The 19,617-nt window shown below is 40.9% G+C and overlaps 1 long non-coding RNA gene across 1 annotated transcript; it reads right to left on the bottom strand.

Annotated features, from left to right (window-relative positions):
• Positions 1 to 8,614: 8,614 nt before the first annotated feature.
• On the bottom strand, positions 8,615 to 13,188 carry LOC131402802 (uncharacterized). The gene is made up of 3 exons (XR_009218982.1): positions 13,153 to 13,188; positions 11,069 to 11,151; positions 8,615 to 8,682 (listed from the first exon to the last, which is right to left on the bottom strand). It is a non-coding gene; the product is annotated as an uncharacterized LOC131402802 (long non-coding RNA).
• Between the last annotated feature and the right edge of the window lie 6,429 nt (positions 13,189 to 19,617).

The raw sequence follows: 19,617 nt of genomic DNA, 5'->3' as shown, positions 1-19,617 counted from the left end.
CCCATCAAGTCGACACGTAACGGAACCTACAGTTTGAACTACAGATACGTGTGTTTCATGGCTACACTGTAGCACATGGTCCTGCAGAGTAACATCTAGAACATTTAGAATGGACGGGTCAATGTACTCCTTTAAGAACTTGAAGATGGCAGCGTCTGATTTCTCCAGGAATACTTATTCTAGATACCCAGCTTTGTACATCAAGACAATTTGGCAGAACCCACCGAAATGATATCTGGTAACAGACAGACATTGGACTTTACCCACCTCTTAGTTTCTTCAGAACCTGGAGAAGACAGCCTCTGATGCTGATCCAGCTGGAGAAGAGTCCTACCCTCCACACCACCTCCTCCCCACTGCCCCTACACCACTGCTGTGGCACTGACTTGTCCTCCCTGCTTTCTCTCCTGTAAACTTCTGCTGAGGTTTTCACGATCAACCATGAATGGTTTATTTATATATTTATTTATTTATTTATTTTGAAGGAAAGATTCACCCTAAGCTAACATCTGTTGCCAATCTTTCTCCTTTTTTCTTACTTCCCACCACGCCTTCCACCCCACAAGCCCCAGTAAGTAGTTGTATATTGTGGTTGTAAGTCCTTCTAGTTTTTCTATGTGAGCCGCTGCCACAGCATGGCTACTGACAGATGAGTGGTGGTTCTGTGCCCGGGAATTGAAACCCAGGCCGCTGAAGTGGAACGCACTGAACTTTAACCACTAGGCCATTAAGGCTGGCTCTCATCTATCATTTTTCCTTGTCCCCTGGAAAGACTTCACCATTAGCCTCACAGTCATTGAACAAAAGAGCGGTGAAATCTTATCAAGTAGAATACCCCCATTTTACAGATGAGGACACTGATTGGGCCTGCTCAAGATAAGAGAGGCAGTCAACTGCTGAGCCAGAACTAAATCCAGGCCTCCGGACTCTTTTGCTATGTGAACATTCCAGCCCCTAACTCTGCTGATCCTCTTCTAAAGTCTAAGCATACAGTAGTAACACTTTAACAGACATAACAATTTTTGAAAGGGAGGACTGAGAAATTCTGATAGATGGTAAATATGATGTGCATCAGATGTTTGACCAGTGCTGACTGTAGACGGCAGGGTGAGAGGAATGGCTAGTGATGAGGTTGGCGGTGGTGAGGAGTCAAATGATGATCAAATGAGGTTGTCTTCAAGGAATCAGTTTCCTTCTCTTACCCTGCTGTCATTATTGTGTGCCTGTGACCTCACACCAGGTCGCAAAATGGCTGTAATGTCCCAAAGCATCATATCTGCATTTCAGGACAAAAAAAAAGGGAAGGAGCAAAAGCCCAAGTGTTCTATCCAAGAAGGAAGCCCTCCTCAGAAATCCCAGCTCTCCTGTCATTCGTCAATCCTAGCAGCAAGGGACACTAGGAATTTGAGAGTTCTGTTTTCCTCCCCTTACAATGCGAAAGGCAGGGGAAAGTGAGTGGGTGGGTCTGAATGTACCCACTGAAATAGCACACACACAGCCTACACACGCCCTCGGCTCACTGACCTGCCTGACAAAGAACAGGCACCTAGTCTTGCCTAGAGAGCTCCTCCTATCCAGTCCCTTCCTTTTGAACTTCCCTCCGTCCTCTTCAGCCAGATTTCTCTTCCCCAGTGAGCGCTCTCCTCTGAGGCCCCTGTGCGGCTCTGCCTGCTGAGCAGGGTCACTCAGCAGCTGGGGCGCGGAGACTTCCAGAGTGCGCCGGCACAGATGGGCCCGGAAGAGGACCCAGCGTGGCCATAGCCTCAGCTGCCATGGTGCAGAGGAGGAGGGGGCGAGGCGAGGCTGGAGCAAGGCCCGCAGCGAGGAGCGTGAGGGGCGGAGCCGGCGCTGCGGCCGGCGCGCTCACTCCAGACAGCCCCGCCAGGAACGCGCACCTCCTCCTGCTCGCGGCCCTGGAGACCCCGTGGACGATGCGTGGCGCTCGCCCCCACCATAGGGGGCGCCTGCCCTCCAGACCTCGAGCCCCCTGTTGAGCCGAGGCCGCCTTCCAGGCCGCGCCCGCGCCCGCGCCCGCGCGCGGACAGGAGGCGGGGCCATCCTGTGGCACCTGGCTGAGTCCCCCAGACCCCCACACTCCCCACCCCCATCCAGCCCCGTCCCTCCTCTCCGCCCCACCGCTTCCCTCCTGACACCCATGGCAGAGCCTCCTGAGACCACTGCCTGAGGTCTCTGCCCATGGCTGCCCCTCCCCACAAGGAAGCCGACCTGCTCTGAGCAGTGAATATTCACTGGTTTCCCCCTTCTCACAGGAACTGTTCATTATCAGTTTTAAACAGGGAAGAGCTGAGCTGTCTTCAGTATACGCTCTGGAAAGGTGGAGACTCCAGTCACCTAGCACCGGTCCTGAGTACGGCGGTGACTCGCTGTCCCTGGCCTGTGCTGTGGATGCACTGCCAGGCCCCCACACCTGTGATGCTGACTGTGGAGCAGTCCACACGATAAACCACTCCCTGGTGGCCGCCCTGCCTTTCTGGGTCCTGTTCTGGAGGCAAAGCCTTAAGGTTAGATCAGCTGCACTACCACAGTAAAACGGAGTTTTTGGGAAAATGAGTGCAAATGGCCTGAAAAGATAAAACAAAGCAGCTCTCAAATCCAATGTGAAAAGCAAATATGATGTCTTTCTTACTCTCAGCACTGGAATGAAATTGTTAATTTTTGAATAGCAGAGACAGAGCATTTTCAGGAACTCTATCTTCATGAGCCAGGAAGAAAAATGTTCACTTAAGACACTGTAAAAGCCTCTCTTCTGGGGCTTGCCAGTGGCGCAAGCAGTTAAGTGCACGTGCTCGGCTGCGGTGGCCTGAGGTCCACTGGTTCGGATCTTGGGCACGCACCAACGTACATCTTGGCTAGCCGTGCTGTGGCGGCATCCCATATAAAGTGGAGGAAGATGGGCACAGATGTTAGCCTAGGGCCAGTCTTCCTCAGGAAAAAAAAAATAGGAGGATTGGCAGATGTTAGCACAGGGTTGATCTTCGTCACAAAGAAAAATCCTCTCTTCTTTGGCGATTTTGAAAAACTTACTAATATACCAGAGTTTCAAACTTGTTAAAAATATATCCTTATCCTGATCTAACTGCTAAAATCAATCCTGAAATAAGTAACATGCAGAACAAAGCAACATCTAAAAATTAAACCTCTCTTTTTCCCAGTCCATTTAAAGCTTCATTTTGAAAATATCAGGAAATGTTACTTTAGAGCAGCAGGTGGATGGCGTGCACCAGGTCAGTGAGGGAGCAACAAACGGAGACCTGTGTGCAGACAAGTCAGCCGCTTGATAATGCATGCTGGGATCTGTAGTTCTGGTTCCTTCCAAATTTGCTCCGTTCAGTTTCCTTGAGTTTTCAGCAAAAGAGTTCTACATTGGTGTACTTAAGTGTGTACGTGCTGTCATTCTAGTGGAACTCAGGTAGAACTAACATGGAGTAAAAGGTAAAATAATGGAAAAGCCCCTCACAGCATAGGTAGGACTGGAAATCATTTTCTTGGCTTTGCCCCCTCTCAGTCCCTGGCATTTGTTTGTGTCTACTGCGTGCTGTTCTGGGGTGGTCAAGATTGAATGAGTCAGAGAGTGCATGTGGAAGATGGCAGAGCCTCAAATCAGAAGGAGTACAGCTCATTGAAGAGACTGGAGGCTTCCCGCCTGGCCCTTGACCAAGACTGTTGAGGGAGGGAAGTACAAGTTTTCTGTGTTTAAGGTATAGTTATGGTTCTTTTGTGACCCAGTCTATTCTAGCACTAATACATATTCAGTGGCAGAAAGCAACCATCCTGACTGCACTGAGGGGTGGCACCGGGGAACATGTTGAGCTTCAGTGGGAGTGTGGAGGCTTGAAAGGGAAGAACACGTTGGGTAAGAGGAAAAAGCCACATTTGGCTGAAGAGAACAGAGATAGAAGATGGAAAAGAAAGGGCTAGGTCATGGGAGCCCTCTATGCTAGGCGTAGTACCTGGGACTTGATCAGGCAGGTAACTGAGCAGAGGGAGTGTGTAGGTTGTTTGTTCATATGCTATTTAAGCGGGTTCACTCAAAACCCACCCCACTCATGCTCCCCTGCCTTTTTCATTATAAGGATGATAAAGAAATGACAAGTAATAGGCTATACTGGAGTATATGAGGAAGCCATTTGTTTGAAACTAATTTGGCCTGACCTTGTTTTTTCAAAAGGGCCTGAGGTGGCCTGTAGAGCATGCATTGTAATCTGCTTTAAGAATTTACTATGTCCCGAAGACAAGAATGATTCCCCTAAAGAAAAAGATGCAAGCTCTCCCACATCAACATTCCCTTCAGGATAAGCATCTCTCCCTAAACTAAGAATTAATTACTGAGCTGCTGTGCTCACCTGTGACCACTCACCTTGTGACCACCAACCTGCTGTGTTCACTGACCTGCTGTGCCAGCAAAGCAGTCTCATGAAGGTTGTAAAAGGGACATTCCTGTCATATGTGATGTATGCTCTTTGTTCCAACACGGTGTATAAGCACTCTGTACACCCTGGGCAACAGTCCTCAGATATGACTCATAATAAATTCACCCTAATTTTGATTTATAGACTGATGACGGATTATTTGTCTCCACAAGGGGTGGAGAATGAAACTTTCAACTTCCTAGCCTCCTTTGCTGCTGTTGGCCAATGAAACGTGGGTTGGGCTTTCTGAGGAGGGCTTCCCTTTTGGATAGAAAGGCCTTTGGCTTTTGCTCCTTCCATTTACTTGGGGCAGTGCCTGGAATGAGGATATGATGCCTTGGGACATAGCAGCCATTTTGTGACTTGGTGTCAGGTCAGAGGCACACATTAAGAACAGTAGGGAAGAAAAGGTACCCCGTTCCTTGAAGACAGGCTTAAGACAATAGCCCTAAACCAACCCCTCTGGACTTTTCACCTGAGAAAAATGAAGGGTGAAATGAAGGGAACCATAGCACCAAGGACTCAGCGTGGAAACCAGCAGCACAGTGTCTGTTACATCTGTGCTTAATAATGTGAATGATCATTAGAAATTCAATTACAGTGGGTGGCAAAAATTGCCCTGAAAGTGTTTTAAAGCCCTGACTTAGTTTCTGCTTGTGTCCACCTAAGGTCTGTGGTAAAGCTGTCACTCACTGGCCCACTGTAGCTCCTAATCTGGGGCCAGTGACGGTAATCAAACCCAGCTGTGCTCCTTGCTTTACAAACAACACCTTTTCTTTGACTTTTGAAGATTTTGGAATAGACTTTTTATGAATATGGCAGTTCCTTAATCAAGACTCACTCACGTACCTCTTTCTTGATGCAGCTGTCTTCAGCCTCCTTTTGTTCACAGATCTTTGACAATTATGCTTACTCTACGACAGCGGAAGTCACGTGGTATTGCAAAGATCGGCTCACCCCTCTGTACAGTCACCGGACTAGATTCGTTCAGAGCTAGGGACTGTATCATTTTTGCCCTTACATTCTGATCAGCTCATATTAAATGCACGAGTTATCTGTTTTTTCAGATCCTTTTAGTGTAGTCTGACCATATTACTGCTTTTTAACATTCTTGCAAGTTTCCATTGCTGATTTTCATCATTGTTCCTTCAAAATCATTCATCATATGATACTGAAACTCAGATCATGAGTTAAGCAACATTCTGAGGGAGACGTCAGCAAGATGGAGAAATACACAGTCCCAGCTCTCTTTTCCCCACAGACACAGACTTACCGGCAATATATGGACCAAAACACTTTGTGAGGACTTCAGAAGTCACTAAACAATTTGCAGTACCCTAGTCGAGGGCAAAGCTGAGAACACCCACCCTGAAGTGGGTCAGAAGAACCCTTTCATTTTACCCACGGCCACCTTTCCTTGAAGCGAGCACAGCGCAGACCTGCTCATGGTTTCTCACTCATGGGCAGTAGGGGAAAGAGGCGAGAGGAGAATTCATGCAAATTTCTGTCTTTTGGAGGGCTGCCCGAAGACTGGTTTGTGTCTCACCTGACCTGAGTGCTGATGGAACTAGCATGGTCTGGCACCAGAGGGCCTGCAGTGCCCCAGACAGAGGCTGGTGTGGCTCACCACCATCAGGAGAAGGTGCCCAACTCACAGTTTCATGCTCAGGAGGCAGGGAGGAATGTAGGCCATGTGTCTTGTGTGCCAGCTTTTTCGAGGGCTGCCATCGGGACTGGTTTCTATCTCACTTGATTTGGGTTGCTGCTGGGGAGCTGACATAATTTGGATGCCTGGGGGCCAATGAGAACAAAGGAGAGTGGGATGGCTTCCTTTTGCAGCACCAAAGAACCTGCAGTACTGCAGACAGACACCAGAGGGAGCAAGAGATTATGAGCGCCTGAAAGAGAAACTGGCCAACCTCTCCAATTGGCAAATTATGCACACAAGCCTAGAGAAGTCACATCCCGCCAAAAAGATTTCAGAGGACCTCACAATCTAGCACTGGGCTGATTGACGAAGGTCTTCCCCTGTATGAAGCAGCCCACAAAGACTGGAAGAGGTGGCTGCTTCTTCAAACGCATAAAACTCAGCAAAACGTCAAAAAGTACACAAAGAAACAGAGAAACATGGCCCAATCAAAGAAACAAATTAAATCTCCAGACATCAACTCTAAAGAAACAGTGAACTATGAATTACCTGACAAAGAATTCAAAATAATAGTTACAAAGAAACTCAAAGATCTACAAGAGAATGCTGATAGATAACTAAAGGAAATCAGGAAAAGAATTATGAACGGAATGAGAATATTAAGCAGATGGGAACTATAAAAAGGAACCCAACAAATTCTGGAGCTGAAGAATACAATAACTAAATTGAAAAATTCACGAGAGGGGTTCAGTAGCAGACTTTATCAAATAGAAGAAAGAATCAACAAAGTTGAAGACAGATCATTTGAAATTATGCAGACAGAGAGGCAAAAACCAAAAAGAATAAAGAGCAGTGAAGAGAGCCTAAGGTATTTACGAGACATTAGCAAATGGACCATATATGCATCATGGTACTTCCAGAAGGAAAGAGAAAGGGACAAAACGTTTCTATGAAGAAATAATGGCTGAAAACTTCCCAAATCTGTGGAAGGAAATGGACATCCAAATTCAAGAGTTAAGCAACATTCTACTAAACCTGATATATGAAGACTGATTATATTTTTAATGGCATTAAAGTAGTTATCACCCAGATGAACTTACCTACTACTTCACATTACTCTTCTTCAGTGGAGGAGCAGACATAGTAAAGAATCAGACCTTCAGCTGTGTCAGTGTTTTTTTTGGGTGCAAAGAACAAACAAGACTGCCGAGGGACATGCCTGCGGGAGAGGATTATAGGAAGGGAAAATTTCCCCTTCACCCTAGTGAACCCTATGACAGGATGTTAAGGTAAGGGAAATTTTCCAATCCATAGACTTGAAAGTCTTGCTAGATGCAATTCATAATCTCTTCCTTTGAATGAGTCTTCTTGCCAAAGAGCCAGGAATGCCTTGAAATCACTAACTCTTTTCTGAACCTTATGCAACTTGCTGTTTTATGTGGTTTTTCAAAGTCACGTGAAACAAAAGTAATATCGGATACTTTGTAAAACCATAGTTCTTAACCTCTTGTAGGGTAATAGACCCCTCGGAGAGTATGTTAAAAGAAAGAATGGACCCTACTATCCTAGAACAATGAATCCACACACAAAAGTGAACATAAAATTTCAGAGGTTTTACAGACCGTGTGAAGCTATGTGCATAAGATGCCTTATGTGTTTGTGGTGACCCCAGTGTTAGGAATATTACTTTGAAAGATATTGGTGCTGGCTGCTCATGTCTAAAATGAAAGGGTGGAATAAATGTTCGATGAGGTTCCTCCAGCTGTGAGTGAAGTGAAATAGAGCATAAAGTCAAGTAACAAGCCAACCAAGTGAGAGTGCTGGTACATGGTGTGGGGTGGGTGGGCAACAGAAAAGGGAGACAGATGTCTTGCAGTTGTTACAACAAAGGAAGATTAAGACTAGAAACTGGAGAGGTCCCAGCACCTGTGATCCTTTAACAACTTAAATCCAGAAGGCGTGTATATTTTCACAGCAAAATTCAGTCAACAAATGAGAGAGGAGAGCCAAATACAGCCTGAGTACCCCACTGAGAAATATTAACTAACCTTATGTGTAGTTGTTACTGGAGCTACTAATTAAACATTTACTGAATGTGTAAAGTATTAAAAAAAGAGTGTATAATTTTGTTAATTAAATGATGCTATATATTAATTGATGTATTATCTAAGTCACGTGTGGATAACTTTACATTAATGAAATATACACACAGAGACTGGAAATTTCCTTCAATGACTTTATTATTTACAATAATATATAAAGAAATAAAACAATCCAGCTTCTAAAGTATTACCACATTCAGGAAGAAGGTATTGCTGTCACTTTTCTAAATTACTGGAATGCCTTAATTTCCTATTCCTTCATCTTCTAACTCTAGTAGCAAAGTGACAACTGAATTGAAATTAAGTTAGAGGCTGACATCGCTACCAATGACAGACAAATAAAGTAACAGATACAGTCATTTCCAAACAAGGGACACCAGTCCCCAGGAAAGTGATGGGAGAGGGGTCTACTGAGTCTGGCATGTAGGCACAGCTCTTCCTGACGACGTGTGACAGGGGACCCGATGAGGATCCACTTGCTCAACTCCAGGTTTTTGTTCTTCTGAGAAAAAAATAAAAAACAAAAGTCATCTCCTAAAAAATACACAAAAAGCAAGGACGACTGGCGGTGGACAGGATGTTAAAACCGTAGAGACGTGAAGAGTGAAAAATGTCAATGTGGTCATTAACTTCCTCAGGTTTGGTCATTAAAAATGTATATTTCACTTCAGCAGAGTTGGAGAAGTTTATTCCCCATTTTCTGACAAAATGAATTGTTAAGAAAACCCTGTTGCACATAAAACCGAGAAGTAATAAAGTCTTATTCAGAATGCATCAACTGAAGATTCAAAGTGAATCAAACATTAATTAATTGAGTTTGATTTTCTTTTGACCTATTTTTAGGAAAAAAAAACCGTTATGCTAAACAAATAGTGTGTATTTTAGAGAATATTTATCATCTTCAGAAAAATTCCCTTGAGCCTTTAAAAAGCACTACAGCTACATCTATTTCTTTATAAACAATATTTATTTTCAAATAATTATATTCATAAAAGTGAATCTAGCGTAACCGCTCTTATCAAGTATTTTAAGTTGTTGAGATAATTCAGAATACCTTTTATAATTAAAATTAAGAACTGACATTAAAATATTTTAGACTGATATATTAGAGACTATGTCCTTGAATTCTGAGTTGGTCAGTTTTTGATTTATATAATCCTCTAGACTACTCCTTTACTTATTTCACTTAAAAACAGTTACAGAGAGATCCAAATATTGACAAAAGGAATTAAACATTTGAATTTGTGGGGTCTCTCCTGTGACAGCAGCAGTGAGAGCTGTCCCTCACTGTCAACGTCCACAGCATTGGAGTCTGTCCCCATGATGGCAGCAGGGAGAGCTGTCCCTCACTGTACCCTCCACGGCAGTGGGATCTGTCCCAGTGATGGCAGCAGGGAGAGCTGTCCCTCTCTGTCACCCACCACGGCAGTGGGGTGTCACCTGTGATGACAGCAGGGAGAGCTGTCCCTCACTGTCCACCTCCACAGCAGTGGTTTCTGTCCCCGTGATGACAGCAGGGAGAGCTGTCCCTCTCTGTCACTCTCCACAGCAGTGGGGACACCTGGAGGGCTTCTTCCATGACACAGTTTGTGTGGGGTCCACCGCCAGTCATTCAGTGTACTGTCACTACTCAACACATATTCGTTAACTAAATAAACCTTAGAATGATAAAGCATACATTATTAAGTATTTTATACTATGTCTGTAAAAGAACTGTTTTGTAAAATTTAGGTAAAATTGCAGAAAACTGTGAGGTGTTTATAAAGTGGAATAATCCACTGGGTCATGGACTATTTACACAGGAATGGTAAAATGTGTGGGGAAGATTCTCAATGTCCATTTCTTTTGAATTATTTTGAATTCAGGTACAATATATACCTGAAAGTCACTTAAAAATCAAAAGTAATGTTCCTGATGATTCTGTAAGAACGAAAGTTTCATTTTTATCCCTTGAAGTGTTCCAGGTAGGAGCTGCGACTGTCCTGCGATAGACACTAGGGCCGTTCACACTAAATACATACTAGACGACATCTTTAACACTATCTCTATTTTTTTTTTAAATGAGTGGACAATAACATACACAGATATCATCTTACGTTTGACGACAGCTAGCATGTTCAGCGTGCTTTCACACACGACTCTGAGTCTGACCCTTACAAGTCTATGGATAATCTAGACGGTCAGCTGTCATCCTCACGAGCGCACAGGCCGTCGTGTGAGGGTCCTCAGCCTGGAGACTCATTTCTGACTTTAGCTCAGTGCTGGTCCCACTACACAAAGCTGCCCCAATGGCTGGTCAGGATTCTCTTTCTTCAAATGCAACACAGGAGGTAGAAATATGGGAAAAGGTGTAGTTTGAGGAATGGATATGCAGAAATTGGATCATTGGATTTGAAAACAGTGCCTAAGATAAACTTCAGTTTGCCAGTGAGCATCAATGCTGTATTTTCAGTATTAAGAACAAGTAGGATAACATTAACTTATTTTTACTGTGTACTGATTATATTTTTATGGTGCACATGATTAAAATCTATTAAGACATGCTTGTATTTTTATTGGGAAGGGATCTTCTACCCTGATAGTTAAGTCATTCTTTTGTAGTACTGAAGGTATCTTCACCAATATGTAAAGATGTGACAATGCAAGGGTAAAATTCATATTTTTCCAGAAGCTATAATGGATAAATAGTTGAGAATACAGCAAACTAAGGAGATGTCACAGGATATATATGATCCCAATGAGTTCCCTTCAAAGATAATTCTTTCTAAATTAGTGATTAACTTAGGTTTATTCTTGACTGTCTCATATATAATAGTAGTCTTCAAATGTGTAAGTATGCTGAGAAGTGAGATGGAAAGCATCAGGAAGTATCAGCATTTTCTACTTACTTGAAGTTTCTTGGGCCTGTTGATTTCCTCTAAGATTACATCTCAGTCACCTCCTTGCATCTTTTGATCCTCGACAGCAGCTTCTGTAGGAGTAATTCTATTAAGAACAACAGAAATATGTAAAATGCCAGCAACTAATTTTAATGGAAGAATAAACAGAACCGCTGTCAAGAATTTCCTGATAAGATACATCACATTGACATAGTATACTTAAGCAGCAGCAGATAAGTCCCCAAGATACCCTCCTGATATCACACACTTGAAAGCTATAAATAACACCATCAAATTGGAAATGTTCTGTTTGGTTGCAGGGGATATTTTTTTTATCATTTAGATACCAATTCTTTTTAAATTTCTGAAACCCCAATAGCTATTAATTGGATATTGAGCAAAATTACATTTGGGGGCACCATAAAACAAATAATTGGGTCGTTACCATGAAGCACTAGAAACATCTTTAAGCTACAGAAATTACCAGAGCACAAAGGCAAAAAGCAGCTTCCTGTCTACATGGTCAGGCAAGCAAACCCATGCTGCAGCTCTGATCTGAGATGACACAGTCAGAGGCCAAATTCTGCTTGTTGGGCCCAGTAGAGAAAGACATTTTGTGAACTGTTTGAGCATGAATTGGCAATGCTAATTTATGAGACTTTCTGCCTTTCTTAGAGACTGAAACTATCTGCTGATTCTATCCTGTAAGTCAAAATGCTTTTTATAATGATGAATTTAATAGGTATAAGCTCCATGAAAGCCAACAGTCCTATCGACTCAGATGATGAGTCTGGTGAGGACGCATGAAGAATGCATGAAGATTCAGAGTGCTACTTTTTGGGCAAAATTAGATATCGTCACTTAATATTCATTCATTAAACACTTAGAGGAAGAACAAAAAGTGTTAGGAGTCAGAGGGTATCTTAAGAAATGCTCTAATACAAACCTATCCTTTTATTGATTATGAATGTGAGGACCGGAGACATTAATAATTGGCAACATTATATTTCTAATTCAGATTCCCTGACTCTCTGTTTAATTTCCTTTTCATTATGCTACACCACAAAGGACCTTAGGAACACTGTTATATGTGATACTATATGTAAATAAATCAATAAAAAGAGGATATGCTCTTGGACACTGAGTACTACAATTTAAAAGGAAATACAAAGGCCGAACGGGTGGTGTAGTGGTTAAGCTCACATGCTCTGTTACGGCGGCCCAGGCTTCCCAGGTTCAGAAAGTGGGCGCAGACCTACACAACACTCATCAAGCCGTGCTCTGGTAGTGTACCATATAAAGTAGAGGAGGATGGGCACAGATGTTAGCCAAGGGCCGATCTTCCTCAGCAAAATGAGGAGGATTGGCAACAGATGTTAGCTCAGGGCTAATCTTCCTCATCAAAACAAAACAAAATTAAAAAAATAAAAGGAAATACAACCTTTACACAAAAACATAACAGGAATTAAAAAATAAAATTAAGAGAACCAACAAAAAGCTTTGTCAAACAACTAGAGACATGCACACGTTCTGAATACTCACCTTCAAATATAAGGCCATATATTTTTTATTTTTTTGGAGAGGAGGACCAGCCCTGAGCTAACATCCAATGCCAATCCTCCTCTTTTTTGCTGAGGAACACTGGCCCTGGGCTAACATCCGTGCCCATCTTCCTCTACTTTATATGGGATGCTGCCACAGCATCGTTTTAACAAGCAGTGTGTGGGTGCGCGCCCGGGATCCGAACCGGGGTACCCATGGCTGTCATAGTGGAGCTTGCACACTTAACTGCTTGTGCCACCGGGCTGGCCCCCATAAGGCCATTTTTAAGCTGGTTATATATTACTGAGCAAGAAGCATCCAAAGACATAGTATGTTAGTCATTGATCAGAATTGTGCTTGTTTTTAAAATCTTTGTATGCGTAAAGAGAATTTAATAAATTTGAAATCTGTAGATGTTTGTGTTTATTTTACAAAAAGCAATAATAATATCTTAATATATTTTAAAAAGTTAACTAATGCAAAGAAATTTAGACAGTTTAGAAGGGAAATTTAAGCTATTGAAGTCATAGTCAATTGAGACAAAGACATACTCCTTCTCCAACTTCTTGGCATTTCTCTTCTTCTCTAGGTCTACTTTCACCAGCTTGCTGCAGATATTCTACTTCTTTAGAGAGCTTAGCTGTTAAAGCAACATTTTCCTAAATTTTTTAAAGAAAGGACAAATAAAGTAATTTTAGAGAAGTTTCAAAGTCTTGTTGACTACCTTGATCTGGTAAGAACATTTTACAACAGCAAACTACAAATATACAAAAACAGGAAAGGCACAATTCTTAACCCTAAAATGAATAGCAAATAGATATTTGATGTGACGTATATTTGAAGCTATTGGATGGTAATGTGTAATTAGAAAACCTATAACTCATTTCTTAAAACTAATATTTTCCCAATTGATAAACAATATACCTAAACAAAATGAAACATAAAGGTTGAAAAGAACAAAATGGGTAGACAAAGGGAAATGAGGAAAATGAGAAGAGATGAACAACAATATAAATATCAAAGTAGAACTGAATTCAAGGCACAAATTATTATATAACATTATTGGAGATATTCCATACTCAAGGACAGTTCTATCTAGTTGTATAAATGTATCTACTTCCTACTCAGAGAAAAAAAATTATTCATATATCATACAAACATATATATAAATCTTTTTAATAAATATATTTCATTTCTTAGAGCAATTGTAGGTTTACAGAAAATTTGAGCAGAGTACACAGAGTCCCCATATACCCTTGTTCTCCTCCTAGATTCTCCTTTTACTATTATTTTATAATTTATTTATTGTGGTCACTTTGGCTTATAACATTATAAAAATTTAGGGTGTACATCATATTTCAATTTCTGTGTACACTACATCCTGTTCACCACCCAAAGACTTATTACAATCCATCACCACACACATGTAACTAATCACCTCTTTCACACTCCTTCCTCCACTCTTCCCCTCTGGTAACCACCAATCCAATCTCTCCCTATGTGTTTCTTTGTTGTGGTTTTTATCTTCTATTTATGAGTGGGATCATACGGTATTTGACTCTCTCCCTCTTAATTATTTCGCTTAGCATAGTACCATTAAGGTCCATCCATGGTGTCACAAATGGGCAGATTTCATCCATTTTTATGGCTGAGTAGTATTCCTTTGTGTATATATACCACATCTTCTCTATCCATTCTTCCCTTGACGGACACTTAGGTTCCTTCCAAGTCTTGGCTACTGTGAATAATGCTGCAATGAACATAGAGCTGCATATATCTTTTCAAATTAGTGTTTTCACATTCTCTGGATAAATACACAGCAGTGGAATAGCTGGATCATATGGCAGTTCTATTCTTAACTCTTTGAGAATCTCCATACTGTTTTCTACTGTGGCTGCACCAGTTTGCACTCCCACCAGCAGTGTATGAGAGGTCCCTCCTCTCCAACATTTATCGTTTCCTGTCCTGTTAATTATAGCCATTCTGACGGCGTGAGGTGATATCTCTTTGTAGTTTTGATTTGAATTTCGCTGATAATTAGTGATGTTGAACATCTTTTCATGTGCCTGTTGACCATCTGTATATCTTCTTTAGAGAAATGTCTGTTCAGATGTTACCCCCGTTTTTTGAGTTGTTAGTTTTTGTTGTTGTTGAGATGTATGAGTTCTTTATATATTTAGGATATTAATCCCTTATTAGATACACGGCTTGCAAATATCTTCTTCCAATTGTTAGGTCCTCTTTTTGTTTTGTTGATGGTTTCCTTTGCTACACAGAAGATTTTTAGTTTGATGTAGGCCCCTCTTTTTTTCTATTGTTTCCCTTGCTGGGTCAGACATGGTAATTGAAAATGTGCTGCTAAGACCAATGTCAAAGCATATACTGCCTAGGTTTTCTTCGAGAAGTTTCATGGTTTCAGGTCTTTAATCCATTTTTGAGTTAATTTCTGTGTGTGATGTAAAAAAATGGTTTACTTTCATTCTTTTGCATGTGACTGTCCAGTTTTACCAACAGCATTTATTGAAGAGACTTTCCCTTCTCCATTCTATGTTCTTGGCGCTCTTGTAGAAAATTAGCTGTCCATAGCTATCTGGGTTTACTTCTGGGCTCTCGATTCTGTTCTGTTGATCTCTGTGTCTGTTTTTGCTCACTACTCTCTACATCTCTCACTGAGATGCACCCAGCTCATATCAGGTGTTTCTCTTTTCGCCAAAGGAATGTGCATCTTTCTGGTGATTTTAGGTTGCTTTCCAAAACAGGTGAATTTGTGTGTGGGCCCTATAAGAGCAGACTTTTCTTTCCCCTTATGTCCAATAGCTTCTCCAGAGGTATTCCCCTTTGTTGTTAGTAGCCAGCAAAGCCAAGTATTATGACACTTATCTCAGTTGTGCTGAGTTCAAAAGCTGTTTCTTTCAGTAACACTCCCCCACTCAGATACTCCACTCTTTCAGGGAACGCTTTGTACCTTAGAATTGCTCCCAGCTGTGAAGTGTCACAGCTGGGAGGTGGTTTTTTCCTCTCCCATAAGGAATTTCTGCCTCTCCTACCTCAGTCAGCATCATCCCTTTTTCTGGGGGTTGTTTTATTTATTTATTTATTTATTTTTTGAGGAAGATTGGCCCTGTACTAACATCTTTTGCCAATCTTCCTTTTTTTTGTTGTTTTTTCTTCCCAAAGCACCAGTACATAGTTGTTTATCATAGTTGTACAGTTGCAGCTCTTCTATATGGGACACTGCCTCAGCATGGCTTGATGAACGGTGAGTAGGTCCGCACCCAGGATCTGAACCAGCGAACCCCAGCCGCTGAAGTGGAACATGTGCACTTAACCGCTCTGCCACCAGGCCGGCCCCTGGAGATACTTTATATCCCATTTTCAGTTCTCTCTTAGGGGTAATTGTTCCAAGAGTAGTTGTAAATTCAGTGTGTCCATGGGAGGAGGTGAGTTCAGAGTCTGCCTATGCCACCATCTTGACATTATCTTTCTCTCTGATCATTAACATCTTGTATTAGTGTGGTATATTTGTTACAAATGATGAGCCATTATAGATACATTATTATTAACTAAAGTTCACAGTTCACGTTAGAGTTTATTCTTTGTATTATACACTCTATCGGTTTTGACAAACGTATAATGACATGTGTTCATCATTTCTGCATCATACAGATTAGTTTCACTGCCCTAAAAATCTCCTGTGCTCCACCTATCAACCCCTCCCTGCCTCCACCTGAACCCTTGGCAATCATCAATCTTCTTACTCTTTGCCTAGTTTTGCCTTTTCCAGAATGTCATACACTCTGGAGTGGGCTTTTTAAAATTAGCAATATGCATTTTAAGTTCCTCCATGTCTTTTTGTGGCTTGATAGTGCATTTCTTATTATTGATGAATAAATCATTCATTTCTTTTATCGTTGTTACCACAGCCATACAATGGATTACTATTAGATATTGAATAAAAAATAAACCCATCTAAATAGGAACCCCTGGAGCTCCTTATTCCTCTAGGCTTTCCCACCAGTCCCCATAAAAACATTTGCACACACACACAATGGCTAGCAAAGACTAAAAAGGTGCAAGCTTCCAAAAATGAGATGCTCAACTTAAGGAGGTCAATGAGCGGGTCAGATGAGCCCATTCGTGGAGGAGCCCTCCATTTACTCAGTCACAGCACCACTAAAAGACTCTGGCTTTCTGGACCAGATGCTGACATCAGGGACTCCCTGAGTACATCACTGGCTGGAGCGGTGTCAATTTTGTAAGAAACTGTCCAACTGTCTTCCAAAGTGGCTGTACCATTTGCATTCCCACCAGCAATGCGTGAAAGTTCCTGGCTCCACTCCTCGCCAGCATTCAGTGTTGTCAGTGTTTTGGATTTTGGCAATTATGATATTTTGAGATACTGTGGGTGTGTAGTGGTGTCTCATTGTTTTTTGATTGGCACTTTTCTAGTGACATATGAGGTGGAGCATCTTTTCATATGCTTATTTGCCATCTGTATATCTTCTTCTGTGAGGTGTATGTTCAGATCTGTTGTCTACTTTTTACTCAGGTTGTTTGCTTTCTTATTATTGAATTTTAAGTGTTCTTTGTATATTTTAGATAACAGTCCTTTATTAGATATACATTTTGCAAAAATTTTCTTCCAGTCCATGGCTTGTCTTTCACAGAGCAAATGTTTTTAATTTAAATGAAGTCCAATTTATCAATGTTTTTCTTTCATAGACCATGCTTTTGGTGTTGTATATAAGTCAATGCCTAAAGATCACGTAGATTTTCTCCTATCTTATCTTCTAGCTGTTTTCTAGTTTTGTGCTTTATATTTAGGTTTATGATCAATTAAGTAACTTTTTGTGAAAGGTGTCCAGTTGTTGAGCACCATTAATTGATAAGACTATCCTTTTCCATGGAATTGCCTTTGCTCTTTTGTCAAAGATCAATTGACTATATTTTTGTGTATCTATTTCTGGGCTCTCTATTATCTGCCATTGATCAATTTGTATACATTTTGTTTTAAAAGTTCAAGGAACTCTAAAAACATTTATTAATTTTGATGCCAAACAAAAATTTCAATATATTCTAAAAATGCAGAAATCACAGTAATTTTTTGCTACAATATAATGAAATGAATTAGTATATATAACAGTTTGAAAATAATTCTTGGGTAAAAGAAATCAAAATCGGAAATGCTGACTTAGAAATGAAAGACAATGAGAATTCCATATTTCAAACATATGGCATGGGACCAAAGGTGCACTCAGGAAATACTGACAGCCTGAAACAGTTTACTAATAACCTGAAAACATACGTTCTTAGCTGACATCATCTATTTATCATATTTTAGATGGATTGTGTTTCCTTGGTCTACTAGCAAAAGAATTCCTTTGAGAGTCTGATTTGAATTACATTAACTTTAGAAATTAATTTGGGAAAAACTGATGGTTGTACAGTATTTAGGCTACAATCTAGGAAATGACATCTTTCTTATTTTAAACTACATGCTCTCCTATATTTCCTTTTAGTGTTTTGTTGTTTTTTTCATATATGTTGCGAAATTTTTTGTTAAGGTTAGTCACTCGAGCATTTTATTTTAGATTTTATTCCCGTTATAAATAAGATCTTTTTCTCCTATAGTGCAGGATGTCCCTAAAGTTCTAGCACAGGTTAAATTGTTAACAAATTCACTGCTACTTTATCTAAATAATTTGTAAAGCTACAACAGAGGAAACATATTAAGATTTAAACAAAACTGTTAATGATTCATTTGTTCATATTACTTTCTTCTATATTCACGTAATAAACCCTATATTATATTGGACAGCTATATCCAGGCAAATTAAAATAATGGTGAATAGGGTAAAAGTTAATATATTTACATTTTATTATGCCAAGTCTTGAGTTAAATACACTTTGTTGCATTTTATAGAATATTTATAAAATATACAGAAACAAATTCTTAAATAGTCAAGCTGTATAAAGATTTTATGGATACCCTGTGATTTGCTTTCTTTCCCCATGGGCGCTGTACAATGGCAAACCCTATTATAGTATCTCAGTGTATGCAGGAAAGATAGTTACCTCTCTGTAGATACCTGTCTCAATCTATACTGAGCATGGAGAAATTTGTGGCTCACTCCCTCTTTCTTGAAACACTACCTCCACTTATATCAAGGACCTGGACCCACTCTCTCTTGCCCACCCCCCTTTCTCTTTCAGTCACTGGCTGCTCCATTTCAGTGTCTTTTGTTTACCACACATCTCTTCTCCATGATGCAGTCTTCATCCAGTCTCATGATTTTTATATGCTGATGATTCCCCAAATTTATACCTCAAGTCTAGATCTCGTTCAGACTCATACATCCAGTTGCCTAAGTCACATCTCAACCTGGGTGTCCCCAGTAGGCATTTCAAATTCAACATGTCCAAAACTGAACTCTGATTCTGCTTCCCTGGTTTCAGACTTGCCCTTCTGGCAGTCTTTCCCATTTCCATAAATGGCAAGTCTATCCTTGCGGCTGCTCAGGCCAAAAACGTTGGAATCATCTCTGACTCCAGGAAATATGAGAGGTACGTTTTGCTTTCTGTTTGATAAATGAAATCTAAATATTCCCCAAAAAACAAAAGAAAAAGAGGGGCCTGCCTGGTCTCTTAGTGGTTAAGTTCATGGACTCTACTTTGGTGGCCCGAGGTTTGCAGGTTTGGATCCTGGGCATGGACCTACACACTGCTTATCAAACCATGCTGTGGTGGCATCCCACATACAAAATAGAGGAAGATGGGCACAGATGTTAGCCCAGAGCCAATCTTCCTCAGCAAAAAGAGAAGGATGGGTAACAGATGTTAGCTCAGGGTTACTCTTCCTCACCAAAAAAATAAAAAAAGAAATATGAGAGGAAGAGATGTGTGCTACTTCTGGGCCAAAGACTTTAAGAGTAGAGATTTGGAGACAATTTTCAGCTTCTCCATCTTGTCTCTTTTCTGTGAGCCTGATCATGGACAGCACACAACTTGGCTTTAAC

Source organism: Diceros bicornis, unplaced genomic scaffold, assembly GCF_020826845.1.
Source record: "Diceros bicornis minor isolate mBicDic1 unplaced genomic scaffold, mDicBic1.mat.cur scaffold_268_ctg1, whole genome shotgun sequence".
NCBI lineage: Eukaryota > Metazoa > Chordata > Mammalia > Perissodactyla > Rhinocerotidae > Diceros > Diceros bicornis.
This window is presented reverse-complemented; position numbering and strand designations above follow the sequence as displayed.